This window comes from Rhodnius prolixus, unplaced genomic scaffold (assembly GCF_049639745.1).
Source record: "Rhodnius prolixus isolate KJV_2025 unplaced genomic scaffold, Rpr scaffold_13, whole genome shotgun sequence".
In the NCBI taxonomy this organism is placed as follows: domain Eukaryota; kingdom Metazoa; phylum Arthropoda; class Insecta; order Hemiptera; family Reduviidae; genus Rhodnius; species Rhodnius prolixus.
Genome location: NW_027411583.1, coordinates 3698134 through 3726063, shown reverse-complemented (window position 1 = coordinate 3726063; position 27930 = coordinate 3698134). Strand labels below are relative to the sequence as shown.

At 30.4% G+C, this 27930-nt stretch overlaps 3 long non-coding RNA genes across 16 annotated transcripts; 2 read left to right on the top strand and 1 right to left on the bottom strand.

Moving 5' to 3' along the window:
- The first annotated feature begins 2017 nt into the window (after nucleotides 1-2017).
- On the top strand, nucleotides 2018-7730 carry LOC141447966 (uncharacterized). Of its 12 annotated transcripts, none has more exons than XR_012454725.1 (7): nucleotides 2018-2154; nucleotides 2857-2966; nucleotides 3162-3223; nucleotides 3323-3419; nucleotides 3559-3905; nucleotides 5299-6898; nucleotides 7425-7730. It is a non-coding gene; the product is annotated as an uncharacterized lncRNA (long non-coding RNA). The 12 variants fall into 12 exon arrangements; XR_012454730.1 differs by lacking the exon at nucleotides 7425-7730 and having other exon boundaries at nucleotides 3559-3726; nucleotides 3813-3905; nucleotides 5853-6387; XR_012454729.1 differs by lacking the exon at nucleotides 7425-7730 and having other exon boundaries at nucleotides 3559-3726; nucleotides 3813-3905; nucleotides 5299-6387.
- Nucleotides 7731-17177: 9447 nt separating this feature from the next.
- On the top strand, nucleotides 17178-24743 carry LOC141447964 (uncharacterized). Of its 3 annotated transcripts, none has more exons than XR_012454722.1 (6): nucleotides 17178-18620; nucleotides 18717-18981; nucleotides 19067-19199; nucleotides 20532-20745; nucleotides 22516-23353; nucleotides 24488-24743. It is a non-coding gene; the product is annotated as an uncharacterized lncRNA (long non-coding RNA). The 3 variants fall into 3 exon arrangements; XR_012454720.1 differs by having other exon boundaries at nucleotides 22365-23353; XR_012454721.1 differs by having other exon boundaries at nucleotides 17180-18417; nucleotides 18928-18981; nucleotides 22365-23353.
- LOC141447965 (uncharacterized) lies at nucleotides 23655-27698 on the bottom strand. Its single transcript, XR_012454723.1, has 2 exons — nucleotides 27167-27698; nucleotides 23655-26395 (listed from the first exon to the last, which is right to left on the bottom strand). It is a non-coding gene; the product is annotated as an uncharacterized lncRNA (long non-coding RNA).
- Nucleotides 27699-27930: the final 232 nt, after the last annotated feature.

Here is a 27930-nt window from a genome sequence, read left to right as displayed (position 1 = left end):
GCTTTTTTGATCTCAAAATGAAAATTTTGCTCTGTTTTTGCATGAATATGTAATTCAGGGGCAGATAAATGAATTTGAAAGGCATGCTATTGTTTGGAGGTAAGTAATGATGTGCTTATTTACCTTGTTGTTAATATTATTATTACATGTTAAACTTTTATTTCTAAAATTATAGCTTATAGCTAAGAAAAAAAAAAAGGAAGAATAGGAAATCTCTATTGGTTTTACTGGAAATTTCTTATTTTCTACTTTTAACATTGCATTTTGAAGGTTGAAGTACATGATACAGTTTTGGATATAGAGATTCGGAAAATGGAAAGCCTTCAAAATTTTTACTGGAAATTTCTCCATTTCTTTTTCTAGCTTTGGATTTCCAAGCCAGACGTACTTTACAAATATTATATTGACTATGTAAGGATATAGGAATTGAGAAAAATGCGAGATCTTCACTGGTTTCACTGGAAATTCTTTTATATTTGTTTCTAACATTGTACTTTTGTGCCAGGTGTATATTATACTTATTAGGTAGGAACGTTTTGGATGTTGAAATTCAGAAAAAAGGGACAAATAGAAAATCTTCAATTGTTTTGCTTTTCTTTTCCTAACTCTGTATTTTTGTGCCTGGTGACATTATAGACATTAGGTCGGTTAGTTCTGGATACAGATATTCAAGTAAAAGAGAAAAATATCAAATCTTCCTTAGATTTACTGGAATTTTCTTATTTTCGAATTCTAACATTGTATTAATGCCAATCATACATAATACACATTTGGTCGGCATGTTTTGGATGCAGAGATTCAGAAAAATAGGCTATTGCTGTTAGTTTTACTGGAAATTCCTAATTCTCAACTTTTAACTTTGCATTTTTCGAGGCTGAAGTACATAATACTTTAGGAGCAATAAATTTTGTATACAGAAATCCAGAAAAAAAAAATGGATAATAGCATATTTTCATTAGTTTTACAAAATGGTTCCAGCTCCAGCATTTTCTATTGGCTAGATTCAGTGAACGAAAAAATGGAACGAGTCCGGTTTCAAAAGGATTTAAATCACTCCGGATTTGACTCCACCAATTCCAGTGGATTTAACCAATGAAATTGCTGGTGTTGGGCCGGAGTCGTTAAACGGTTCCATCACCATGACAACGACGACTGACTCCACCTGCACTTTAGATCATTCTGTGTTTGTATATTATATTTTATTCGAAATTCTTCGCATATTATAAGAGTAATGGACAAAAACAAATTTTTAAAAATTAAAAACATCTTGAGAAAGCGTTATAATGTTTTTTGTTTTCAAATAAAACGAATATTAAACTACAACCCATTTCCAATCGATTGAATGTTTGTGAAGTAGGTGATAGAGTGGGAGGGATACAGCAGTAAGTAATCCAGTTAGGTAATACTATTTTTTAGCTCAGTATTACTTTGATTAACATGTACACGATTTAACTTTCGCCAATGAAGATAAAAGAAAGAGCGTCCAGCCGCTAAGTTAAAGATTAAGCACACAGTATTTTCTATATGTAAAATAAAATATTAAATAATAAGTAAAGTAACTACAGCATTGCTTTTTAATTAATGAGATGGGTGTGCCTGGTGTTTCTTTGCAAGGTTCGCTATATTGGGTACGAAATTATTTTTCCTTCGACTCCCTGTCTTAGATCGACCCCTACTTTTGTTTAGAAATTAACAAAATAATAAAATGAATATTATTTTAGAATTGATATTCTAAAAAAACCTTCGAACTTATTTTATTCTTCAAGCATCAGTATTTAAGCTCGCCAGGTTTTGTATTTTGGTGTGGATTCCTCTTACAAGTTGGAATGTGTCAGTGAACTTCTTCATAGTAGCCTTAAGTCAGTTTTATTTTAGTGTAAACGACTACAGTATTAATTATTTTCATTTTAATTTGCCTCAATTTTTTGGGGCTGGGCGGAATCACTTTTTTTTAAAATAGGGATTTGAATCAACTCGTTCCACCATCGGACTCGTTCCGCTGGAACGAGTCCGCTCTAATAGCCCATCACTAGTTGGTAACATCGTGCAGAGGTTATATTCGTTGTTTACATTAATTATTGTGATTTGAATTAATAGTTCTGAATTATTTAACAAACAGAAAAAAAATTGATGTACTGACGCCTATCGTTTAAGGTACTAAAAATTATTATTAAAAGAAATGTGTTTCCGAAAAGATTAGTTTCAAGCAGCACCACAAGAATTTGTTCCAACTCTAAGAATAACATTCTTCCAAAAGCATGAAAATTAATTCGCCCATATATTCTTTTTTAAGAGTTCATCTCTAAATACTATTCAATAAAGCCCTTATAAATAGCTTTTTACAAGATCTTGGTCTAAAGCAAGAATTTGAATCATAAATCACATTTTGCTCCATTTGAGATGTTTCTAAGTTATTATAACGTTTTCTGCGGATGGTAATATTCTCATGATTCTTTGCTGGTTTTTACTGCCTTAATTTGCTTAATGTAAACCCATTTCTTGGTTGATGGTTAATTGATTTTTATCTATTAGTTCAGTTTCTTTAAGAGTTTCAACTGGTTTCTAATGCAGTGAAAACATACCAATTTTGATTAAGGAGACACCGCTAGTTTTCATGTAGGTACTCTAACAATATAGTTGACTTTCCAGAATTTGCCGTATATTATAAACAAAATTGGGAATTTTTATCTTTTATAGAAAAAGTGAAAATAATTATTAAAGTTAGGTGTTTTTCAACGTTACGCTTTTTCGTGAACTTGTTGACGATCAACTCTTATAAAACTGTCCCATCCACATTTGTAAACTGGTTGTTTGATTGTCCTATTTCTCTGTTAAAAAGTAACTGTTTTTTACCAGGCCTGTGTTACCTGTCAAATGGAGGGCATTAAGTCTACTTTAAAGTGACACCAACAAATAAAATGTGTTCTTTCTCTGAAACCATGTGTTCGATGTTATGATAAGAAGTCGTAAGTATATTTTAATAATCATTTCAGTGGATAAAATAAAAAAATAAGTTTTTTAATCCATAAATATTTATTTGTAACCCAACATTTATCACAGAACATTTAATTTCTTAATAATTTTTTAAAAAACTAGACCTAACTAATTGGTAATTTTTATTTCTTATTAATAGTACTTATTCGGTAACGTCCTTTTTCCAGTTCTATACTACTGAATATTGATGCTTGATCTTGGTCCAGGAATAAATGATTATGCTTCATCTGTAAGTGTAGCTTCTTATTTTTTAAGACACATATGAATTATGAAGTACAAAAACATAGAAGAAAGTGATAGTGCTGCACATTTTGCTTGAATTTTTCAGAAGAAATGTTAATATTACAACCAACCTCTATTTTCCTTGGCGATTTTTTAAAAATGTGTAAGAAGGCAATCCCTAAAATTAGTTGTCTTGAAATAAGGTTTGTTTTATAATAATATTATATTATTGTTGTTTATTATACAACTACATGCCATTGACGCAATTATTATTATATTAATTGCGTCAATGGCATGTAGTTGTTTGTATTCCATTGTTTTTGTTGATTATTGGACGTGTAGGCTAGAGGGAAATCCGCCGCCCTTATTAGATCTTTAGATTTTAACAAACCTGCTCTTAGTTTGTGAAAAGAACGTTTTTGCTTTTGAAAATAAGTATAATATAAATTTTTACATAGAACTTACTATTCGTAAGGTGGAGGTAACAACAGATCACATAGATTTATAGCGGTAAGAAATTGTTTTTATAATTAAAAATGATTTTGCAAGACTATTAATTTAAGAACTTTAATTAAAATCTATCGATAATTTTGAAGGTGTGGGTCCTGTCTATAGTTTATTGACTCAAGACGCGAGACTCAACTAATGCTAAAGGTGGTAATGATTATTCAAGAGTGAATTCAAACAGGGTATGTAGTTATAAAATATTCAAATAATTAAAGTTCCTATAATATTCTATAAAGTTCAATTGTTTAGATTCGTAAATCACAAAATTAATTGATCAGTTAATTGAAGGGCTTTGTCGCCTTCAAGATTTCATTATTATCTTTTAGGATAAACTTAAGTTCAAAAAGTTAAGTATATGGGTTGATTAAAGGACAAAAGATACACAAATCAGCAAGTACCCAATATTTCATTCATTCTTCCGCCCGTCATTTAGAAACATTCGAAAAAGCATGTGTTTAATGGAATTATTATAACAATTGTTATCATTTAAGTAATTTTATTGCATTAATTTTTTATTAATATTTTTTAGAATTTATTAGATGTCAGACCCTTACGCTGGCCAGTTTATTCGTAATAATTTTTTGTTAAAATTATGATAAAATGTAAATTACCACTCCATAAATAAATAGAAACTTTAATTTGATCTCATTCCAAATATTTCTTTATTTTATATTTACATTTAAATCTGGCGGGTTACACTTTAACAGCGAATCAAAATCACTTCGAAATATTTCAAGATTGATAATTTTATTTACAATTTTTGGTAATGTCTTACAATTCAAATTCCCCTACACATCATTACAATACTGATATCTTTTAATTTCAAATTTGTATTCAGGTAATTAATATTATAATTCATTTGACTGTAAAGACCGTGACAAGTGCCTTTTCTTGCTCTTACAATACATTTCTCCTTATACCCTGAAGCGATCCCTGCTTCGACAGTTGTATTTACTATTTCATTCATTTTTTCTGGGTGCGCGACAAGTTACAGGAGGGATTATATACTCTAGTTAGGTGTTCCCAGTTCTATTTTATCCTATTTACTTATTTATTTTTCATTACTTCCATCATTATTGCAAATCTTCTTGATAACTCAGGAGTTTTATTAAAGCTTTAGTTGCCCCTAAAACATCTTTAAATAAACAAGGTGGTAAAATATTGTAAACTGTGTGTGATTCAGAACATTTGGATCTTCTAGAATTCATTTTTCAGGTTTAATAAAACATTTATGGAGATGACTCCATACTGTAGTTACTCCAGATTTTATTAAATTTAAGTATTTTATCAAATAGTACATTCATTTTTATTGAAAACGTTTAAAGAATTGATTGTAGAGACATACCTCATACATAGAATTAAAAAAATCTATATTTATTTAAAATTCTCGATTTGTATTTAAATATGTTGCCCTTTAGAACATACAATAAGAAGATTTTGGTAATGCTTACAATTTGTCTTTAAATACGAATATGTAAAAAGAAATGCTTATAAAACAATTCAACGTTAGAACAATATTAGCTTTTTTTTTACTGTTGTTACAAATATAATTCACAAATTCATCTTTGTTTTTAGGCTTAGATTGATTTGTTTGATGATGAACCGTGTAATTGTAGCTATTTTTGGTAAAAAGATGAACCAGAATTGAGCGGTAGAACTACCAACCTCTTTTCCACCAAATTTTACAATTATAAATAAAAAATAACATATTTACATAGAATTCGTAACTATTATGAAACTTTATTAGATATTAGACTGCTTACTGTTCTTGTAAATGATGGTAGATCACATAATTGGAAGGTATTTTGGACAAAATAAGATCTCAGATTCTCAATTCTTTGTAGCTATATTAATATTCAGGATTCTAGGTGGTACATTATTGTTAAACATATCTTAATTTACTCTAAAATTGCTACATTGATGAATCAGAAAAGTAAATGTTGAACGTATGTATTGAGTATTGGTTTTTGAGCTATCTTAGTGAACTGAACATCACATTTAGGATCTTAACTGTTCTTAAGCTTAATATAACATGTTTAAACCATGTACACCACAAAAGTAAAACCTAAATTTGTTTTTTTTTATTAATATTAACCAATAGAAAGGAAACTGATTGAGTGCACTTGCAGGAAAAAGGAAGATTGTGTAAAGGCTGAATTGAGTTCTATAGAAAATGGCTCACAGGTAAAAGTTTCCGCCTACACTTAACAATTATTCTTTAATATGATGTCAAATTCAATTATAAAGCGTAAATGATCAGTAATTACGAGCTAAAATTTCATTGTGAAAGAATATTGACGTAACTAGGTTTTCCACTTTAAAGCTTACATATGAAACAATTTCAATGCAAGATTAAGATCTTACTGCTAACGTAGGCAATGAAGATTTTATACAAATATTAACTTAAAAGATAAAGTTATTTCGTAGGTTAATGGAAATTCGCCAGGTATATGGGTAGGTAATAGGTTAAGTAGTTATTTCGGATTTTCTTAAAATCGGCTTCAAAGATTTTGTTCAAACTTTGTGAATTTCTTATTTAGGCAATATTACATAAATTATATTGAAAACCATTTTCTGAAATTTTACTTTGAGACCACTTTTGGAGTACATCTTCAGCTCTAGGTCTAACTTGTAAACTAGCATTTAAATAAAATATTACGTTTTACTACTAATTTATTATTAAACATTACCTATTATTTTATTAAAATTCCAAATTTCAAGAAAATCTATCGAGCAGATTTTCAAGAATTAGCAAAAGAAGGTCAGAAGTGTAGGTGCTCATTTTTGCCCTAAAAAATAATTTCTAGTAAAAAATAAATTTTTAACAATTTATTCAACTTAATCATTTAAAATTTTAACATTTTTTAAAAGAAAATAATTGATATTATTAATTTTTAATTGGAACTACTTTTTGTATTCTTCCGCACGACCACGTGCTTTATACGTGACGTCATAAAGTAGTCCCAAATTAATTATTTAAAAAAGACTTTGAAACAATTATTACTGTGGGAAAATCATTTTTTTTATCTAAATTAACTTATTATTTATCAAATGCAATCAGAATTTTACTTAAATTTGATTTTATAAAAAAATGTAAGTTCAAATATGGCGACTAACGGATTTTTGCAGTCAGTTGCCATTGGGCTCTCGACCAGTGAACATCTACGCTGTTCACGTAAGTAAGATTTTATTATTTTTTAAATTAAGTTCAAATTTTTATTAAAATTAATAAAGTGATACAACTATATTAAATTTACGGAGTTTTAGATATTTTTTTAGTAAAAAATTAAAAGAATTGAATTAGCACGTGGTCGACCAGTGAATCTTGCATGCCTGGACAAGCAATAATTCTTATTTCTTTAATTATTTTTCTATTTCACTTAATTAATTTTTACATTTTAACATAAAATTAATTTTCGGTTTATTTTAAATATTTTTTTACTAAAAAATAGAATTAGCACGTGGTCGACCAACGAACCTTGCATGCCTGGACAAGCAATGATTCATTCGTATTTCCTTAATTATTTTTCTATTTCACTTTATTAATTTTTACATTTCAACTTGAAATTAATTTTTATTATTTAAATTTTTTTTTTATAATCTGAGCAATTTATAAACTTCATTTCAGATACTTAAGTACATTTAAATTAATATTTAGAATTGATTTATTTTTATTTTTTGTAACTGCACTCTTGAAATAGCTTTTTACCTTGGAACATTTCTTAACCACTTCACTAAAACAATCAATAATCCAAATTATGAAGCAAGTCACCCCGAACAGGCGATTGTCATTACCTACCTTGAACTGAATACGCAGGGGTTAAGTAAATTTTGGAAAAAAAACAAGTAAGTAATATTTATTATTATATTCAATAAGAACTACAAATTAAAAATTTTTAATAGAAATTCAAATAGTTTAAAATAAAATCAATTAAGGATTCAAATGAAACATGATACAAACTACAATTGATTAAATTTTGAAATAATTTTAAAGCGCACGATATGAAAGACAAACTGACAAACATTCACTTTAGAGTTAAGCAATAAATAAAAAGAAAGATGTAAATATTGATGATTTAAAATACACTAAGTGAAAATATAAGATTTTTATGAGAAATGGGTAAGTTAATTACTTCCTAAAGTTGATCTAAAACAATCATCATTAAATTCATTGTTTAAAAACAAAATCGAGATTTTCAGTTAGTACATTGCATTAATAAGAAAAGTTATTCCTATAACTTATTGTTATTAAGAAATTCGGTAATTAGAGGTTTTTGGGGAGCGAAATCTGATCTCTACCTCCTCGAGGTGCTCCCTGGGCAACTACTCCCGGGAGTAGGCTAACAGAGACAGTACACTTTTCAAACCTATTAAATTAAACTTTTTTCCAAATTTAATTAAAAGTTGTAGAATATAAAAGTATTATCTGGTGCAGTATCGCGAACGTTTGGGATATCTATATCAAAACTATACAAATTATTTAATAGGTTATTTACTAGGATATTCTTTTATTAACAAATTCTCAAACATGTAAAAAAACAGAGTTTAAGAATTTACTTTATCATAAGTGGCAATAAAAACTGATACATGGCTAGTTTTAGTTGCAGTTTAGTATTAGAGTAGATAATGAATTAAGTATTAGTTGTAGATATAGGTATAGTTTTAAGAATTAGATATAGTAGGTATAAGAATTAGTTATAAAAACAGGTAGTTTTAAGAATTATTTATAAAAGTAGATATAGTTTTAAGTATTAGATATAGAAGTAGGTATAGTTTTAAGAATTAGTTATAGAAAGAAGTAGGTATAGTTTTAAGAATTAGTTATAAAAATAGGTAGTTGTAAGATATAATAGAAATAGGTATAGTTTTAAGAATTACATACAGAAGTAGGTATAGTTATAAGAATTATTTATAAAAGTAGGTAGTTTTAAGAATTAGTTATAGAAACAGGTAGTTTTAAGATATAGTTGTAGAAATAGGAATAGTTTTAAGAATTAGTTGTAGAAGTAGGTATAGTTTTAAGAATTAGTTGTAGAAGCAGGTATAGTTTTAAGAATTACTTATAGAAGTAGGTATAGTTTTAAGAATTATTTATAAAAGTAGTTAGTTTTAAGAATTAGTTTTAAAAATAGGTGTAGTTTTAAGTATTAGATATAGAAGTAGGTATAGTTTTAAAAATTAGTTATAATAATAGGTATAGTTTTAAGTATTAGATATAGAAGTAGGTACAGTTTTAAGAATTATTTATAAAAGTAGGTATTGTTTTAAGTATTAATTTTAAAAGTTGGTAGTTTTAAGAATTAGTTGTAGAAATAAGTATATTTTTAAGAATTAGTTATAATAATAGGTATAGTTTTAAGTATTAGATATAGAAGTAGGTACAGTTTTAAGAATTATTTATAAAAGTAGGTATAGTTTTAAGTATTAATTATAAAAGTTGGTAGTTTTAAGAATTAGTTATAGAAACAGGTAGTTTTAAGATATAGTTGTAGTAATAGGAATAGTTTTAAGAATTAGTTGTAGAAGTAGGTATAGTTTTAAGAATTAGTTGTAGAAGTAGGTATAGTTTTAAGAATTACTTATAGAAGTAGGTATAGTTTTAAGAATTATTTATAAAAGTAGTTAGTTTTAAGAATTAGTTTTAAAAATAGGTGTAGTTTTAAGTATTAGATATAGAAGTAGGTATAGTTTTAAAAATTAGTTATAATAATAGGTATAGTTTTAAGTATTAGATATAGAAGGAGGTATAGTTTTAAGAATTAGGAGGGAAGGGATTAGCTATGAGGTTAGCATACTGGACTCCCACGCGGAGGTCCCGGGTTCGAATCCAGCAGCTGACCCTTAGATTTTCTCTTCCTAGGAGCTTCTTACAGCTCACTGTCCGGTGATGGACAGTGTTGTCTGTAACGAGAGAACACTGTCCGGAGGCCGGCAGTGCACTGGAAAAAGCTCCGGGCGCTAATGACCTCAGCTGTTGATGCGCCAAAAAAAAAAAAAAAAAAAAAAAAAAAAAAAAAAAAAAAAAAAAAAGTTTTAAGAATTAGGTATAGAAATAGGTAGTTTTAAGAATTAGTTGTAGAAATAGGTATAGTTTTAAGAATTAGTTGTAGAAGTAGGTAGTTGTAAGATATAGTTGTAGAAATAGGTATAGTTTTAAGAATTAGTCGTAGAAGTAGGTATAGTTTTAAGAATTACATACAGAAGTAGGTATAGTTATAAGAATTATTTATAAAAGTAGGTAGTTTTAAGAATTAGTTATAGAAACAGGTAGTTTTAAGATATAGTTGTAGTAATAGGAATAGTTTTAAGAATTAGTTGTAGAAGTAGGTATAGTTTTAAGAATTAGTTGTAGAAGTAGGTATAGTTTTAAGAATTACTTATAGAAGTAGGTATAGTTTTAAGAATTATTTATAAAAGTAGTTAGTTTTAAGAATTAGTTTTAAAAATAGGTGTAGTTTTAAGTATTAGATATAGAAGAAGTAGGTATAGTTTTAAGAATTAGTTATAGAAGTAGGTACAGTTTTAAGCACATTTAAAGGCCATCATATCAGTTTACATTCAAGGAAGAAGCTCAGGTGTTGTGAGATTCAATTTTAATAGATAATTGCGTTATCTAGGAGTAGGCTTAGGCCAGCTTTACTCAAAGAGTGATGCAACTTTCTCCAAGCAAGTTCCTCGATTTGATTTTTAATTGTTGCTCCAAATAATGCAAATAATAAAATGGAGACTTAAATTTGGTTTCTGTCATGAGAATGACATTAACATAGTCTTATAACAAACTAATATCTCAGAGAACAGATTTTGATGTTAATTTCCAGAAATGCACTTTTAGTCTTTTATTCCTCTAAAACTTTCTGCACCTTTTACATCTTTGCATGTTAACAAAAAAATAATTGCTAGCTTAAATTTGAGACTTAATTTTTCTAGGGTTCACTAATACGTTATACGATATTTTAACAGTATGGTACCATACTACTAATATCTGGGCAACTAAATAATTTAAGAAATGTCTGTGGGGAATAAAACGGAGCACGTACTGGTGATATTAGTATTGGCGGAACTTCTAGGCAACGATAAAATCAGATATACGGGTATTTTGATAATCCGTGAATGTTAAAATAATTCGGTATTAAATATCCTCCGTCAGAGTTAAAATTTTTTTAAAGAGCTTAAAATATTATTCGGCGTGGAGCGTGTTCGGGAAGTAATACGGAGTGGCAAAAGGAACTGAATCGGTTTGCGGTGTATTTCAATAATATGTGATCTCTAGAACAATTATATACGTCATATTACGGAACAGTTAGTTAGCTGTTTAAGCATTTAATATAAACTATGTAAGTATTTAGTTTATAAATTAGGATAGTTGTATGGGCAGTATACCCCTGCTATATCAGAAGAAACCATATCTTAGGAATCTCACTGGATGTCTTAAGTAATTAGAAGGGCAGTATGCCCCTGCCATATCAGAAGAAACCGTATCTTAGGAATCCCAATGGATCGCTTGGGTATTTAGTATATACGTATTTAGTATTTAAGTATTTAGTTTATCTTATAGCTTAAGTTTGAAGTTTAAGTTTAGTTTTAAGTTGGGCAGTATTCCCCAGCGATAAGAGAAGGAACCATATCTTAGGAATCTTATTGGATGGCTAAAGTATTTAGTTTATAAGTTAGGTTAAGGTTAGTTGTAAGTTGGGCTGTATGCCCCTGCCATAAGTGAAGAAACCATATCTTAGGAATCTCAATGGATCGCTAAAGTATTTAGTTTATAAGTTAGGTTAAGCTTAGTTTTAAGTTGGGCAGTGTGCCCCTTCCGTATCAGAAGAAACCATATCATAGGAATCTTATTGGATGGCTAAAGTATTTAGTTTATAAGTTAGGTTAAGCTTAGTTTTAAGGTGGGTAGTATGTCTCTGCAATAAGAGAAGAAACTATATCTCAGGAATCTCAATGGATCGCTAAAGGATCTAGTTTATAAGTTAGGTTAAGCTTAGTTTTAAGTTGGGCTGTATGCCACAGCAATAAGAGAAGAAACCATATCGTAAGAATCTCAATAGATCGCTAAAGTATCTAGTTTATAAGTTAGGTTAAGCTTAGTTGTAAGTTGGGCAGTATGCTGCTATATCAGAAGAAACCATATCTTAAAAATCTCAATGGATGTCTTAAGTAATTAGAAGGGCAGTATGCCCCTGCCATATCAGAAGAAACCGTATCTTAGGAATCCCAATGGATCGCTTGGGTATTTAGTATATATGTATTTAGTATTTAAGTATTTAGTTTATCTTATAGCTTAAGTTTGAAGTTCAAGTTTAGTTTTAAGTTGGGCAGTATTCCCCAGCAATAAGAGAAGGAACCATATCTTAGGAATCTTATTGGATGGCTAAAGTATTTAGTTTATAAGTTAGGTTAAGCTTAGTTGTAAGTTGGGCTGTATGCCCCTGCCATAAGTGAAGAAACCATATCTTAGGAATCTGAATGGATCGCTAAAGTATTTAGTTTATAAGTTAGGTTAAGCTTAGTTTTAAGGTGGGCAGTATGTCTCTGCAAAAAGAGAAGAAACTATATCTCAGGAATCTCAATGGATCGCTAAAAAATCTAGTTTATAAGTTAGGTTAAGCTTAGTTTTAAGTTGGGCAGTATGTCTCTGCAATAAGAGAAGAAACTATATCTCAGGAATCTCAATGGATAGCTAAAGTATCTAGTTTATAGGTTAGGTTAAGCTTAGTTGTTGGTTGGGCTGTATGCCACAGCAATAAGAGAAGAAACCATATCTTAAGAATCTCAATGGATCGCTAAAGTATCTAGTTTATAAGTTAGGTTAAGCTTAGTTGTAAGTTGGGCAGTATGCTGCCATATCAGAAGAAACCGTATCTTAGGAATCCCATTGGATCGCTTGGGTATTTAGTATATATGTATTTAGTATTTAAGTATTTAGTTTATCTTATAGCTTAAGTTTGAAGTTTAAGTTTAGTTTTAAGTTGGGCAGTATTCCCCAGCGATAAGAGAAGGAACCATATCTTAGGAATCTTATTGGATGGCTAAAGTATTTAGTTTATAAGTTTGGTTAAGCTTAGTTTTAAGTTGGGCAGTGTGCCCCTTCCATATCAGAAGAAACCATATCTTAGGAATCTCAATGGATAGCTAAATTTTCTAGGTTATAAGTTAGGTTAAGCTTAGTTTTAAGTTGGGCAGTATGTCTTTGCAATAAGAGAAGGAACCATATCTTAGGAATCTTAATGGATGGCTAAAGTATTTAGTTTATAAGTTAGGTTAAGCTTAGTTGTAAGTTGGGCTATATTCCCCTGCAATAAGTGAAGAAACCATATCTTAGGAATCTCATTGGATCGCTAAAGTATTTAGTTTTTAAGTTAGGTTAAGTTTAGTTTTAAGTTGGGCAGTGTGCCCCTTCCATATCAGAAGAAACCATATCTTAGGAATCTCAATGGATAGCTAGATTTACTAGTTTATAAGTTAGGTTAAGCTTAGTTTTAAGGTGTGCAGTATGTCTCTGCAATAAGAGAAGAAACTATATCTCAGGAATCACAATGGATCGCTAAAGGATCTAGTTTATAAGTTAGGTTATGCTTAGTTTTAAGGCGGGCAGTATGTCTCTGCAATAAGAGAAGAAACTATATCTCAGGAATCCCAATGGATCGCTAAAGGATCTAGTTTATAAGTTAGGTTAAGCCTAGTTTTAAGTTGGGCTGTATGCCACAGCAATAAGAGAAGTAACCATATCTTAAGAATCTCAATGGATCGCTAAAGTATCTAGTTTATAAGTTAGGGTAATCTTAGTTGTATGTTGGGCAGTATGCCCCATCCATATCAGAAGAAACCATATCTTAGGAATCTCAATGGATCGCTAAAGTATCTAGTTTATAAGTTAGGTTAAGCTTAGTTTTAAGTTGGGCAATAAGCCCCTTCCATACCAGAAGAAACCATATATTACGAATTTCAATGGATCGTTAAAGTATCTAGTTTATAAGTTATTTTAAGCTTAGTTGTAAGTTGGGCAGTATGCTCCTGCCATATAAGAAGAAACTATATCTTAGGAATTTCAATGGATGGATAATGTATCTAGTTTGTAAGTTAGGTTAGCTTAGTTGAATGTTGGGCAAGTGTGCCCCTGCCATATAAGAAGAAGCCATATCTTAGGAATTTAATGGATGGCTAATGTATCTAGTTTGTAAGTTAGGTTAGCTTAGTTTGTAAGTTGGGCAGTATGCCCCTTCCATATCAGAAGAAACCATATATTAGGAATTTCAATGGATCGCTAAAGGATCTAGTTTATAAGTTAGGTTAAGCTTAGTTTTAAGTTGGGCAGTGTGCCCCTTCCATATCAGAAGAAACCATATCTTAGGAATCTCAATGGATAGCTAGATTTACTAGTTTATAAGTTATTTTAAGCTTAGTTTTAAGGTGTGCAGTATGTCTCTGCAATAAGAGAAGAAACTATATCTCAGGAATCCCAATGGATCGCTAAAGGATCTAGTTTATAAGTTAGGTTAAGCCTAATTTTAAGTTGGGCTGTATGCCACAGCAATAAGAGAAGTAACCATATCTTAAGAATCTCAATGGATCGCTAAAGTATCTAGTTTATAAGTTAGGGTAATCTTAGTTGTATGTTGGGCAGTATGCCCCATCCATATCAGAAGAAACCATATCTTAGGAATCTCAATGGATCGCTAAAGTATCTAGTTTATAAGTTAGGTTAAGCTTAGTTTTAAGTTGGGCAGTAAGCCCCTTCCATACCAGAAGAAACCATATATTACGAATTTCAATGGATCGTTAAAGTATCTAGTTTATAAGTTATTTTAAGCTTAGTTGTAAGTTGGGCAGTATGCTCCTGCCATATAAGAAGAAACTATATCTTAGGAATTTCAATGGATGGATAATGTATCTAGTTTGTAAGTTAGGTTAGCTTAGTTGAATGTTGGGCAAGTGTGCCCCTGCCATATAAGAAGAAGCCATATCTTAGGAATTTAATGGATGGCTAATGTATCTAGTTTGTAAGTTAGGTTAGCTTAGTTTTATGTTGTGCTGTATGCCCCTGTAATAAGAGAAGAAACCATATCTTAGGAATCTCAATGGATCGCTAAAGTATCTAGTTTATAAGTTAGGTTAAGCTTAGTTTTAAGTTGGGCAGTGTGCCCCTTCCATATCAGAAGAAACCATATCTTAGGAATCACAATGGATCGCTAAAGTATCTAGTTTATAAGTTAGGTTAAGGTTAGTTTTAAGTTGGGCAGTATACCCCTGCAATATGAGAAAAAACCATATCTTAGGAATCTCAATGGATCGCTAAAGTATCTAGTTTATAAGTTTGGTTAAGCTTAGTTTTAAGTTGGGCAGTATGCCCCAGCAATATGAGAAGAAACCATATCTTAGGAATCTCAATGGATCGCTAAAGTATCTAGTTTTTAAGTTAGCTTGAGCTTAGTTTTAAGGTGGGCAGTATGCCCCTGCAATAAGAGAAGAAACCATATCTTGGGAATCTCAATGGATCGCTTACTACTTAGTGTTTAAGTACTTAGTATTAGGTAATTAAGTATGTAAGTGTTTAGTTTATAAGTTAGCATAGTTGTCAGTTGGGCAGTTAGCCTCCGCTATATCAGAAGAAACATATCTTAGGAATCTCAATGGATCGCTTCAGTATTTAGTATTTAAGTTTTTAGTATGTAAGTACTTAGTTTATGAGTTAGCTCAGTTGTAAATTGGGCAGTTTGCCCCCGCTACATTAGAAGAAACCTGTCTTAGGAATCTCAATGATGCCTTTAGTAATTAGTTTGGAAAATGCATCTGCCATATAAGAAGAAACCATGCCTTAGTAATCACAATGGATCTCATAAGTATTTTGTATTAATTATATAAGTACTTTGTTTATAATTTAGCTTAGTTGTAATTTGGACAGTATGCCCCTGCCATTCTATGGCGGGATATTATCTTTTTATGCTTCAGGATATGACGTGATTCTCTGGAGAGCACAGCTTTCCCCAGGCAACAGGTAGTTCTCGGGAGTCTGATTGTTTCTGCATTAATAGCTTCGCAGTCAATCGGGAATCTTTAGGGGTTTTATTAGTTATAATTGGTTCACTTACTTTTACAAATTTCTATCATAATCTTGCGTTTTAATAATAATTATAATTCCATTTATTTTACATTTTCATATTCTATTAATATGGTGTAATTAACAGCATGATAATAATGCATGAAAAAATTAAATCATTTCACTAATTGCATGTGCACTAATCACTTAAATGAATACTTAGAATTATAATTATTTAAAACATTTTAGTGGTAACTATTAATGTTTTTCTTCGGCTTTTTAAGGCCAACTGTGAATCAATTGTACAGACCTATAAAATATTGTATTAGATTTATTTCGTATACACATTCTGCACAACACTTCGTGACAAAAAACACTAGCTCCGATTTTACACATTACACGATTCAGTTTTTTTAATTTGTTGTTTCTAGGTTGTTTTGTTAAATTTCAGGCTGAGGTTTTAGTTGTTAATTGTCTTCCAGTTGTTTCTTGAATTTCATTTTCTTTGTTTGTTTTCTTCAAGTCTGTATCTTTTTGTAAGTCCAATTACCCACAAGTCCAAAAACCCTTTTTTTCCGAACGCCTTTCTGATTATCCCTCCCTATTTCCCTAATTGCCCTATCCTATACATAACCTAGAAATCTAGGTTTACGTCATTCTAGTCACTGGTCTATGCAGACAGATCTCCCAGAATTTCCCTCAGTCACTAAATGATTTATTAACCCTATTCCCTTATCCTCCAATTTACCCCAAATCCATTTTTCCGAACTCCATTATCTGGAGTTCTAAGTAACCCTACGCCTGCTTAAAAGACCAACTAGAATACGGATGTGGGTAGAAAGGCGTTCTTTGGGGAGCGAAAACTGATCTCTACCTCCTCGAGGTGCTCCCCGGGCAACTACTCCCGGGAGTAGGCTAACAGAGACAGTACACTTTTCAAACCTATTAAATTAAAATTTTTTCCAAATTTAATTAACCTTTATAAATACAAAGATGTTCATTAACTATAACACCTCCCGCATGGGGGAAGTGGACTAGCCACTTCTTCAGGGAACTTGGCGTCCCTGCGGTAACCCTAGCTCTAACAACACGAACAATACACGTTCACCAAAATTTACGCGACGTATTGACTTGTGGGTAACAAAGCGAAATGTTTATTCTCTATAACTGGATAGGATCAGTCTAAAAAAGAATGCACAAGTTAAATGGTTTTTAACGACATTCCTAATGTAAGGTGAAAGTGAAAATAGAGAGGGAGCAAAAAAGAAAACTCTTCAACTCTTCTTGAAAATTGGAATATATTTTACATAACAAATAACTACAATAATGGTTGTTTTCAAGTAAAATATGGCGTCTATCAAATTCGGTTTTGTCACTAAATGTTTACATTATTTTCTAAAAATTAGAAGTTAGTATCTATAGCATGTAAAATATTTGAAACCACATTAGCTGCAGGTAATAAGTAAATGGGTAAGGTCTCTATTTATTTTTAAGTCTTTCAACTGTTTAGCTTACAGAGCGATGAGGATGTGTACAAATTTGTACACATTTAAATTGGACATTTCTGACGAATTGTTTTTTTCTTGAAAAAACATACTTGCTGTTAGATACGTACTTGAAATCTCCCTTCTACAAACCACAAGAACTCATCACTTTTAATCATAATATGATAATTAAAGTATTCTTTGAGGAACGTTCAGAGTAGGACCCTAAATTATTCCAAAGTTCGATTTTTATTTTTTTTCAAAGAACTGGGAAGGATTTTAATAATTTGTTTCCTTATTCTAAAAAGATTTAAAAATCTGAATAAAGAAATTAGTGTTGAGAGATATATTACACTATTTTCCAGTTTCCCAAAGTGAGCTACGTTCTCTTGAAAAATTGAACCATATGCCACATTTCTTCAGCTGAAAAAGTCGGGATCACAAAATATTTTTATTGTGCATTACCGTTTTTACTGCGTACATTTTTATATTCAAAATTATAAGGAAAACAAACAAAAAGAATTCCTTGTGTCTGACAGCTTGTGAATTGTAGTAAAAATTAGTAGAAAAATACTCTTTTAAATATTTTCTAAAACTAATAATATCAAGTAGTTTTAAGGAAATTAAGGCTTGTAATAGATACATTTTATTCTTTTGAAATTAATTAATAAAAATTGGGCAGCATTAATTAATATTCACAATACTGTTACTAAATAGAATAATTTGTATTATACATATATTTGTCAAATATTTAAATAAAATTGACAAAAAAAAAGGATTATAAGGAGAAAACAGCTTCTGGGCACTTCTACGTTCTGAATCAAAAGTTGATATTTTGGCCATGTTTTGAAAGTTAAAGCTTTTTTCCAGTTTGCAGAGCACTCCAGTGGTGACATTTGGAAACTTAGATGTTTGCAATAACCTTCCACTTTTATCAGTATTTATTTAGTTGGTGCGTAATGCCGGAGCAATTTGTTCAGTCTGTGTTATTATTTTTTTATTTGATTTTTGGATATCACAATAACAAAGTATCATTAGTCCAGTGTGATTCATCAGGTGCATGTATTTCTTTGAAAGCTGCAGGAGTGAAGAATTTTGTTGATGGCAAAACTTTCCTAATAAAGTTTTATTATTAAAATATTTCTATTATTATTGGATGGATACAGGGTATGCAATATAAATAAACCACTGCTTTTAAAAGATCTGTGGATTTTATCACAAACTTCTCTTCAGTGTTGAATTTTTATATATGCTGTTGCCAGAAAAATCTTTTAAAAAAATCAATGATTTTCTTGTTATTCTCTGGTTCTATTGTATCATTCATCATGAAATTTTGAGAGGTTTTAGTGATCAGTGGTTAACAATAAAAGGTAACAGAATCACTTTCAGAAACTCCTGATAAAGGCCTAGGAATAATTAAAAAAAAAAAACTCATTTATTTTTTGAGAATCTTCTTAATTATTTAGGTTTTAGAGAAGATCTTACTTTTGGTTTTACACTATTGATCTGTGGATGGTATGGTTGCAAACCAGTGTGATCCATGTGTTGCTAGCTTTCCTTGGAAAGCTGAAGCATTAAGGAAGAATTATATTCATGGGGAAACTTTTCTTGAAATAAGGTTTGTTTTATAATAATAATAATTTGGCTTTTTAAAATAAGTATAATATAAATTTTTAGGTAGAACTTATTATTCGTGAGGTGGAGGTAACAACAGATCACAGATTTATAGCGGTAAGAAATTACTTTTTAATTAAAAATGATTCTGTAAGAATATTAATTTAAGAATTGTAAATAAAATATATCGATAATTTTGAAGGTGTGGTTGTTGAGTTACTGGTTAAAACGAGCGAGAAAAATGGCATTGTAATATAAATGACTTTACCGAAGGATTCGCAAGATTAAACTAATGCTAAAGGTGGCAGGGGTTATGCTAAAGTAATCCAAACAGGGTATGTAGTTATAAAATATTCAAATAATTAAAATTCTTATTATGAATGAATGATGTATATTTACAAAATATATGAAAATACATAAACAGAAAAGTAATACTTATTACAAAATAATATTCAACTACAAATAAATTCAATTATAAACAATGTAAAAAAAATAATAAAAGTAAACTATTCAAAAAAATAACTTTTCAATAAAATAAAATTTCGCATCATAGACAATGGCTCGTAGGCCGTCTGTCGAGTAGTTCCATTTAACTAAGTTTTTAAGTATAAGTTTGAAAGTGGATGATGTATGTAAACTAAAAGAATAATAATGAGCACAACAAACGATGAGGGGCTAAACAATATAATAATAATGTTATAATTGCGTATTATTAATTTTTTTTTTTTTTATTTATATATTAATTATTATAATTATATTCAGAGCATAACATTTTCCTGTACCGATATGCATCGCGGATATATTTATATAAATTATATAAGCTATTGACATTATCATTTCCATTTAATATATCAACATATTCCTGACACTCCATTCTCTTTTTCCCAAAAAACCGTAACCTGAACTCATTAAGTACAGGGCATACTGATATAAAATGGTAGGTGTCCTCGTTCACATTCAAGTTACAGAGGGTTACTTATTATTATAGAATATTTTCTATAACGTTTAATTGTTTAGATTAGTAAATCACAAAATTAATTGATCAGTTATTTGAAGAGCTTCTTCGCCTTCAAGATTTCATTATTATAAGGGTTGCACTTGTTCCTTACTAGCAATAGTAACATTCATTGATGCAAAATTGTACGGTACGAAATTAAAGCGGATTGTGGGGTGAAACTGATCACTGATTTGGTAGCTCACTAATCTGAATAGGATGTTCAGATATTTGCAATGTTTTATGAGCCATAGAGAGAAGAAATACATTACATAAAGACACTTAACATGGTAGGCTCTCTTTACAAAATGATAAATCAAATATTAACTTGAAAATTCAAATACTTAATTACGCAACGAAAAAATAAGTATTGAGTTGTTAAGTAAGTGTTAAAATAAATTTAAATAATCTGTATAAATAAAAACTGAAATAAAAAATATCAATAAAATTAACTAAACTTATTAATAGCATTAAATAATTTATACAATTCAGTTTTAAATTTTGCTATTGTAGTACTATAGGTTAATGTTGGAGGTAAAGATATCCATCATAAAGAGGACTGAATAAGAAATGAATTTTTGCAACTAACGGTTCTCAATAGAGAAAGAATTAAGTATCAACTTCTGTGCTGTTTCTAAGAACTAATCTCATGAATATCAAATAAATGTTACAGGTGTTTATTCCTGAAGAGCATTACAAGAAGTTGTTACCTAGGAAATACTTGCTTAAGTACTTCACACATAGCCAACGAAGAACGATGAAGTGAAGGGTAATATGTTCATGTCTATTTTAATTCCAAATATAAAGGACGTAGAAATTATGAGACCTTAGCAATTTTAAATTCAGCTCTGCAGGTTATCATTATACATCAGCGAACAGTAATCAAGGTAAGGAAATATGGTTGCGACGAACTGTTTACGTAGTGAAATATACAGAATGTTTTAAATATATTTTATTTGGTACAACGTTTTTGGAATTTTTTTAGAAAGGATATTAACCGGATTATTCCACGATGTGTTGTAATTGTGACACCCTAACATTTTGCTGATATGACGTATGGAATAGGGTTCTGATCTGCAGTAATGTTTAAAATGGAATCAGTAGTTAACTATTGTTCTGGCTCTTGTAACAATCAGGGTTTTGGTTTTTAGAAATATTAAACATAATGTGGATGGTTTTATAACTTATTAGATTTGCTGTTGGAATATGTTGTCGGGTCGTTCTTAACCTCTATGTATGTTTTTGTCGATGAAGTCTTCCATCTTTTTGTAAATATAGTGTGAACTACATTAAAATTAACTATATAATCTGAACTGAGTTGCCTATGCCCGCTTTGTCAATTCGTGATTATTGTCTTCTTTTGTGATTTAGTTTTTTTGTGGTTCCTGATTGTTTAGTTCTATGTCTTCAGTTTAGTATGTGTATTTTTGATAATTTCAGCCGCTAAATGTTCGCGTACTTTTTTTATCATGAAGTAATTTTACTGCCATTCCTGCGTCGATCGTTAGATGCTCTATGTTTTTGATGTGGTTATAATTTTTGATATAATATTTAATATACATAAGTTCTTTTTCTTGATTAAATGTGAATGTTCAAACTCAAAGAAGAATATCCTAGCTTGTTTTTTGATTGTCATAAAATTATCTTTTAATATTTGCCTTCCGACCGTCGAGGTGAACACATCTCCCTAACCATAACCCATGACATATTATCAAGATTATATATGGGGAGAGAGGTGTTTTGACTACATATTTTTGGGGCGAAAAGCGACGCTGATCCCTCCTCACAAGGGCGACTCTGCAGTCGTACTGAGGAGAAGATGTTTGACAGTCGTATGTTATATACGCAGTTCAAGTGCTCCCTGGTGGCAAACATATGAACTAACTTTTCTTTACATAGCTAACAAGTCTAGTAAGTGCTGCTTACCTGGTGGCAAATATGTGAACAATTTTTTCTTTTTTACTTTTTACTGATGCAATTTTTTCTACTTTTTTTACTTTTTCTGTTTTTACCTCTTCCTGTCGCCATTTTTTCGAACTGCTATTACTTTACTTTATTTTTTTTTGTTTAATGTGAACGGAATTTTTAGTTTTATACATACCTGTACATTACTTTATTTGCCTCTTATTATTTTTACTCTTTTTTAACTTTGTTTTTATAAAAATAAGAAGACTATGGGAAAAGAGAAAATACATAATGTTTTTAATAATTTATAAATAATTCTTTATTTTGCTACCACTTATACATTTTTTTTTCTTATTCGTACTACAAAAACATTTTAAATTCAATTTCATCTTTTAGGTAATGATTAAAAAATTTACAATTAATTAATTGTAATTTAAAATTATTTACATTATAAAATTAAAATTTACATTACATTTTCAACATCATATATACTTTTTACAAATAATCGACTGAATAATAAAAGAATTGGAAGAGTGCAGTTGGATAGTTGTTTTTCAATTTCTTTTTCATTTTGACTTAATTCGATGAACATTTTTTGCAGGAAGCACTCCAGTTTCGCCTGTTTCAACTCTGGAAAATGACATTATACAATGAGATAGACTGTTTACTGAATGATCCTATAAATAAAACTCAACCTCCTTGAAAATCAATGTTAATTTGTGTAGGTTTAAACAAAAATAATTATTTCCTAGGATTTACGGATGGATGGATGAGAACCATCTAATAAGTATTACCAATGTGCTGCTGAATGTATAAAATGTAATCACATCACCTTTCTGTGCTGTAAGCCGGCAAAAAATTAGAAAAGTCGATGGGTAAAAGCAACTGGAAATTAATATAATTAATTCGTAAGTTAATAATTTTAACTAAATTCACACCTTATGTTGGACTGCAGAAATGAGAGCCTTTTTAAGTTGAAGTAAAATCTGGTTAATCTTACATTAGCCCTCGGAGTTGTGGCCTATTTATTTTGATTGCATGCATTGTATAGCAAATGTTACCATTTACGAGTACTTTCAAATAATTCATTGTTAGTTCCCGCACACGCTAGCGCCTATTTAGTTTGAGTTTAGTTCCCGCTACAGTGCCGAGCCTTATCTTTCCTTTTTTTAACTTCATTTGACATGTTATTGTTCACAGTTTTTACTCTCTTGAGGGCATGAATGTTGTCTGAGTGAGGAAGGCCACATGAAAGTTTTGAGATTTTGTATGGGATGTTGGTTTAATTAGTAATAGATAGGTGAGTCCACAAAGAAATGAACTGATAAAACAAAGCCGTGCGATAGATGAGTAGGGATGGCTGTGCAGTCTATAATCTGTAGTCAGAAGGGTTCTATTTTTATCCAGTGCTTTCAATAGCTTTGCCAAGAATGCTCAGCTTTCTTGTGGAAATGATTACCTCTATGGACCCTTCTTTACATCCAGCAGCACGCCGTTATTAGGTGATTCTCATCAATTCTATTCTGGGGTACAAAGAAGTTAAGGTATACAGTCCACTTGCCACGCAGCCTTCTTCAGGGACTTCTTCAGGTAATCTTATCTATTATTTCATACATTATCAGTATTGCAACATAAACTAAAAGCTACTTCCTCATAAATAATCTTTCCCTTTTAATCGGAATAAGTAATGTTTTAATTTGTATAAAATTTTATTTGATAAATTGGCGAATTCTGTAGCATTTTCAATCAAATAACTGTATTCTTTAGCCAGGTTAACCTTTACGAAATTAATCTCGCTGTATCTGATCTATTATTTAAAAATACATTTTCTTTGAAAAATTACAATTTTGTTAGAAAAAGTTAATGTTTAAACCACATAAAAATGACGTTATTTCTCCCAATAGAAAGTGATGTATTTTATTATTGACAAGAATTCATTTATATTAATCAAAAAATGTTGCAGTTCTTAAACAGTTACTTAAATTTAATATCAGTCCTGTATCTTTAATCATTGAGCAAAATTATTCACCCAAATTAAACTTTTTTTCAAAAATATTACTATTTTTTAATTAAACCATACTCTTTTAACTTAAATTTCATGGAAAAAGGTTCAATTTTAGTCAAGAAAGGTAGCATTAGAGTGTTCCAAAATTAAAATTTGTGTTACAAACGAGTTAACCCATTGCCAATTAACCTGGTAGTTCTAATTTTGGTTGGAGAAAAGGATAAAATTTGATTGAAATATTCAACGTTAAACTTAAATTCGTAGGCTGCAGCATTTTCTAAAATTGACTAAGAAAACTATTATTCCCCAAATGAAACCTATTTTTCTCTGAATATTAATTTCGTTGTAAGTATTTGATTTGTTAGAAAGTGGTAATATTCAGGTGTAAAATAGTAATATAATGTATAATACAAGTTTAGTACAAAACTAAAATTACATCGTAGGAGTGGGTCAGGTTCAAATAATATTCTTTTTTTTACTAAATTTACTATTTTTACAATGCGTCGTGTTCATTCAAAAATCTGATCATATCTGTTTACAAGATTTAAACTTAAATTTTTATTTTGAATCATTTAATTCATTTTTTTAATTCCTGTAAGATAACGTTTCTCTTTAAAAATGGTTGAGTGTTAATTTGTAGTATCTTTAGGTAGAACGCTTTATAATTCAAGATTAACTGTTATAAACACTTTATTTCATTGAATAATGATGCTTTTCAGATTGAAACAGCCAATACTGGGAGTACTTCCTGCAAAACTGTTCATCAAATGAAGTTAAAATGAAAAAGACGTGGAGATGACATCCTCCGAACGGAAATATAAAATAACTTATGAATCACCTTCTAAAAAATGTATTATTTAGTTGTATAATATGTAAGTTTATGTCACAATATAATTAATTATATGAAACTTTTACATTTGTAAAGATAATGTATAGCTTGGATGAGAATAAAGAAAACACTTGAATTAAAAAAAATTCTATTTATTTGAATACCTACTTTTTTTACACAGACTTAATATTTATATTCTATTATTGTACAAATAAAACAGTAAAAATTATTAAAAAAGCCAAAAGAAGTGCTAAAAAATAATAAAAACTAAAAAAAAAAAAACATCAAAAATAAAAAATTAGTTCAAGAAAAATCCGGCAGAGAACGCAAAATATCGAAAAAGATAAAAAATTTAAAAATTAGTTCTAAAAAAATGCGTAAGAGTACGCCAAACATCAAAAAAGTTAATAAAAAATTAGTTCTAAAAAAATCCGTCGGGAGGGCGCCACAAAACGCAAGTTTAGCAGTTTGTTTACATATGTAAACAACTTTTACAGTTATTAGTTCTAAAAATGACCACCAGATTTCACAGCTGTCACCTCTAGTATATATACGTAAACATAAACAAATTTTCTTCAGTACGACTTGAGTGATGCAGGGGGTTATATCGCTCTCGCTCGTCACTCCAAAAACATGGATATCATGTTGCTACCTCTCTCACAAAGAATTCATGATGGTAGTGTAATGGTTATGAAGATGTTGTCGCTTCGACGGTCGGAAGGCAACTATTCTCCCCACCCTACCCCACCCCCGCGACGAACTTTCTTATATACCTTCTGGAAACCATATCACCATAGCAACGCGTCCCGTCACCATGACAAACAACAAACATTCAGCAAAATGCCGCTAGATCGCTCCCATTCCCTCTTTTACCATGCTTAAGACTCTCATGACTTCCACACATTAACCATGCTAACCACTCTCATGACTTCTTCATATTCAACCATGCTAACGACTCTCACGACTTCCAAACATTTAGCCATGCTAACCACTCTCATGACTTCCAAACATTTAGCCATGCTAACGACTCTCATGACTTCCAAACATTTAACCATGTCAACGACTCTCACGACATATATACCACCTTGCACTCCTATCTAACCATACTAACCACTCACATGACTTCCTCATATTTAATCATGCTGACTACTCTCATGACTGATACGGTACTTCCTTACACTCCCATTTAACCATGCCAACCACTCTCACGACACATATATGACCTTGCATTCACTTTTAATAATGCTGAGACTCTCATGACTGATACGGTACTTCCTTACACTCCCATTTAACCATGCCAACCACTCTCATGACACATATATGACCTTGCATTCACTTTTAATAATGCTGGAGACTCTCATGACTTATATATTTCTAACTCGCCCACACATTTAACCATGCTAACGACTCTCATGTCTTTTTATACTTAACCATGCCAACGACTCTCATGATTTATTTATTACTACCTTGCACTCTAATTTAAACCAAGCTGGCGACTCTCATAACATATATTCCTAACTCGTGCAAACATTTAACCATGCTAACAACTCCCATGACTTTTTATACTTAACCATGTTGGCGACTCTCATGATTTATTTATTACTACCTTGCACTCTAATTTAACCATGCTGGCGACTCTCATGACTTATACAGCACTACCTTACACTCACGTTTAACCATCATGGTAACTTTCTAGACCTTTGCTCTTACCCACTCTGAACACCCTGTTGAACTAGTCCAAATTTTCATATTTGAGGATCAGCCCTTGTACAACAGCCCTGCTGGACAGTTTTAATCCCTGCAATTTTGAAATGTCAATAATAGTATCTATTTTTTTCCCACTACAAAGTGCACATTAATAATGGCTTAAGCCATGACAGTACATAATAAACCACTGTATTAAATAAAAAATAATAAAACAAATAATCAATAATTAATGGAAGAAAGAATAAGCATGGGTTACATTTTTTTGTAGCTGTAATGAAATGAAAAAAATGAAGGATATTGACTTAGGAAACAATTAGGGCTTACAAAATAGAATAAAAATGAAAGAAACATCAAAGACTCAAAAAACTTGATTTATTTTGTACTTAATTGCAAATACAACATATAATCTAGTAATATGCTAATTTTTCAAGAATATTTATGAAAATGGTTTAAAAATTATTAGCTAAACTGTGGTTCTAAGTTATTGAAAAATGATACAGAATTAATGTGCACGTTTTATGTCGAATCTTTCCATCAAATTAAATCCTTCTTTCGACTATTTTTTTTTTTTTTTTTTTTTTTTTTTTTTGCGCATCAACAGCTGAGGTTATTAGCGCCCGGAGCTTTTTCCAGTGCACTGCCGGCCTCCGGACAGTGTTCTCTCGTTACAGACAACACTGTCCATCACCGGACAGTGAGCTGTAAGAAGCTCCTAGGAAGAGAAAATCTAAGGGTCAGCTGCTATTTCGACTATTAAAATTATTTTTATTCAGATTCAAAGGAAAAGATTTTAATTATATGAAAAAAAAAGTTTTGGTATGTTTTATTACTTTGAACCTATTAAATAATAGATAAATACTACCTGAAGAACAGTTCCACTGATGGAGTGATGTAGATTCCCTTGTTCAGTTTATTATCAGAAACAGAACGGATGCGAATCACCTTATATTTACGGTCTTGCTGCTGGAATTAAAGAAGAGTCCTTAAAATGATCATGTCATGTGAAAGTCGAGCTTAACGGGCTGTAAGTTGACAAAAGAACGAAAATGCCCAAGGATGAAAGCACTGGATAAAAGAAAGAATACTACATTAAACCCTCAGTGGATAATTCGAATTCAATCCTAACTATTGTAATTACAAGTACTAACAAACCTTTTTTACATATAATGTACATATTTTATACATATAATTTAGCTACCTTTGTTACCAAAAGAAAGGAAACCATAGAAATAAACCGTACATCCAGTAATAATAATCAACCAAAAAATGTAAACACTCAAAAAAAAGAAGTTCACTAAAATCCCACTTTCTTTTGAGGAGTTCATTTGTAAAATAAGGTAGTATTATTTTTCAAATAACATCTCAAAACATGCTTATTTATATCACTAAGCATTGACAATTATTATTACCTGAATTTACAATGCATCGTTGACTTTGTCCTTCTTAGTACCTGTTGAATCCCCCACAGGTTCTGCACTTTCATTCATTATCAGCCATGATTAATCAGTTTAAATATGGAATGGATTGTGAATTCTACCTCAACCATTTTTCCAATTCACACTTGCTGACTGAGTGAATGAGGTTACATACGTGGTTACAACATATCACATGGTGTGTTTGTGTGTG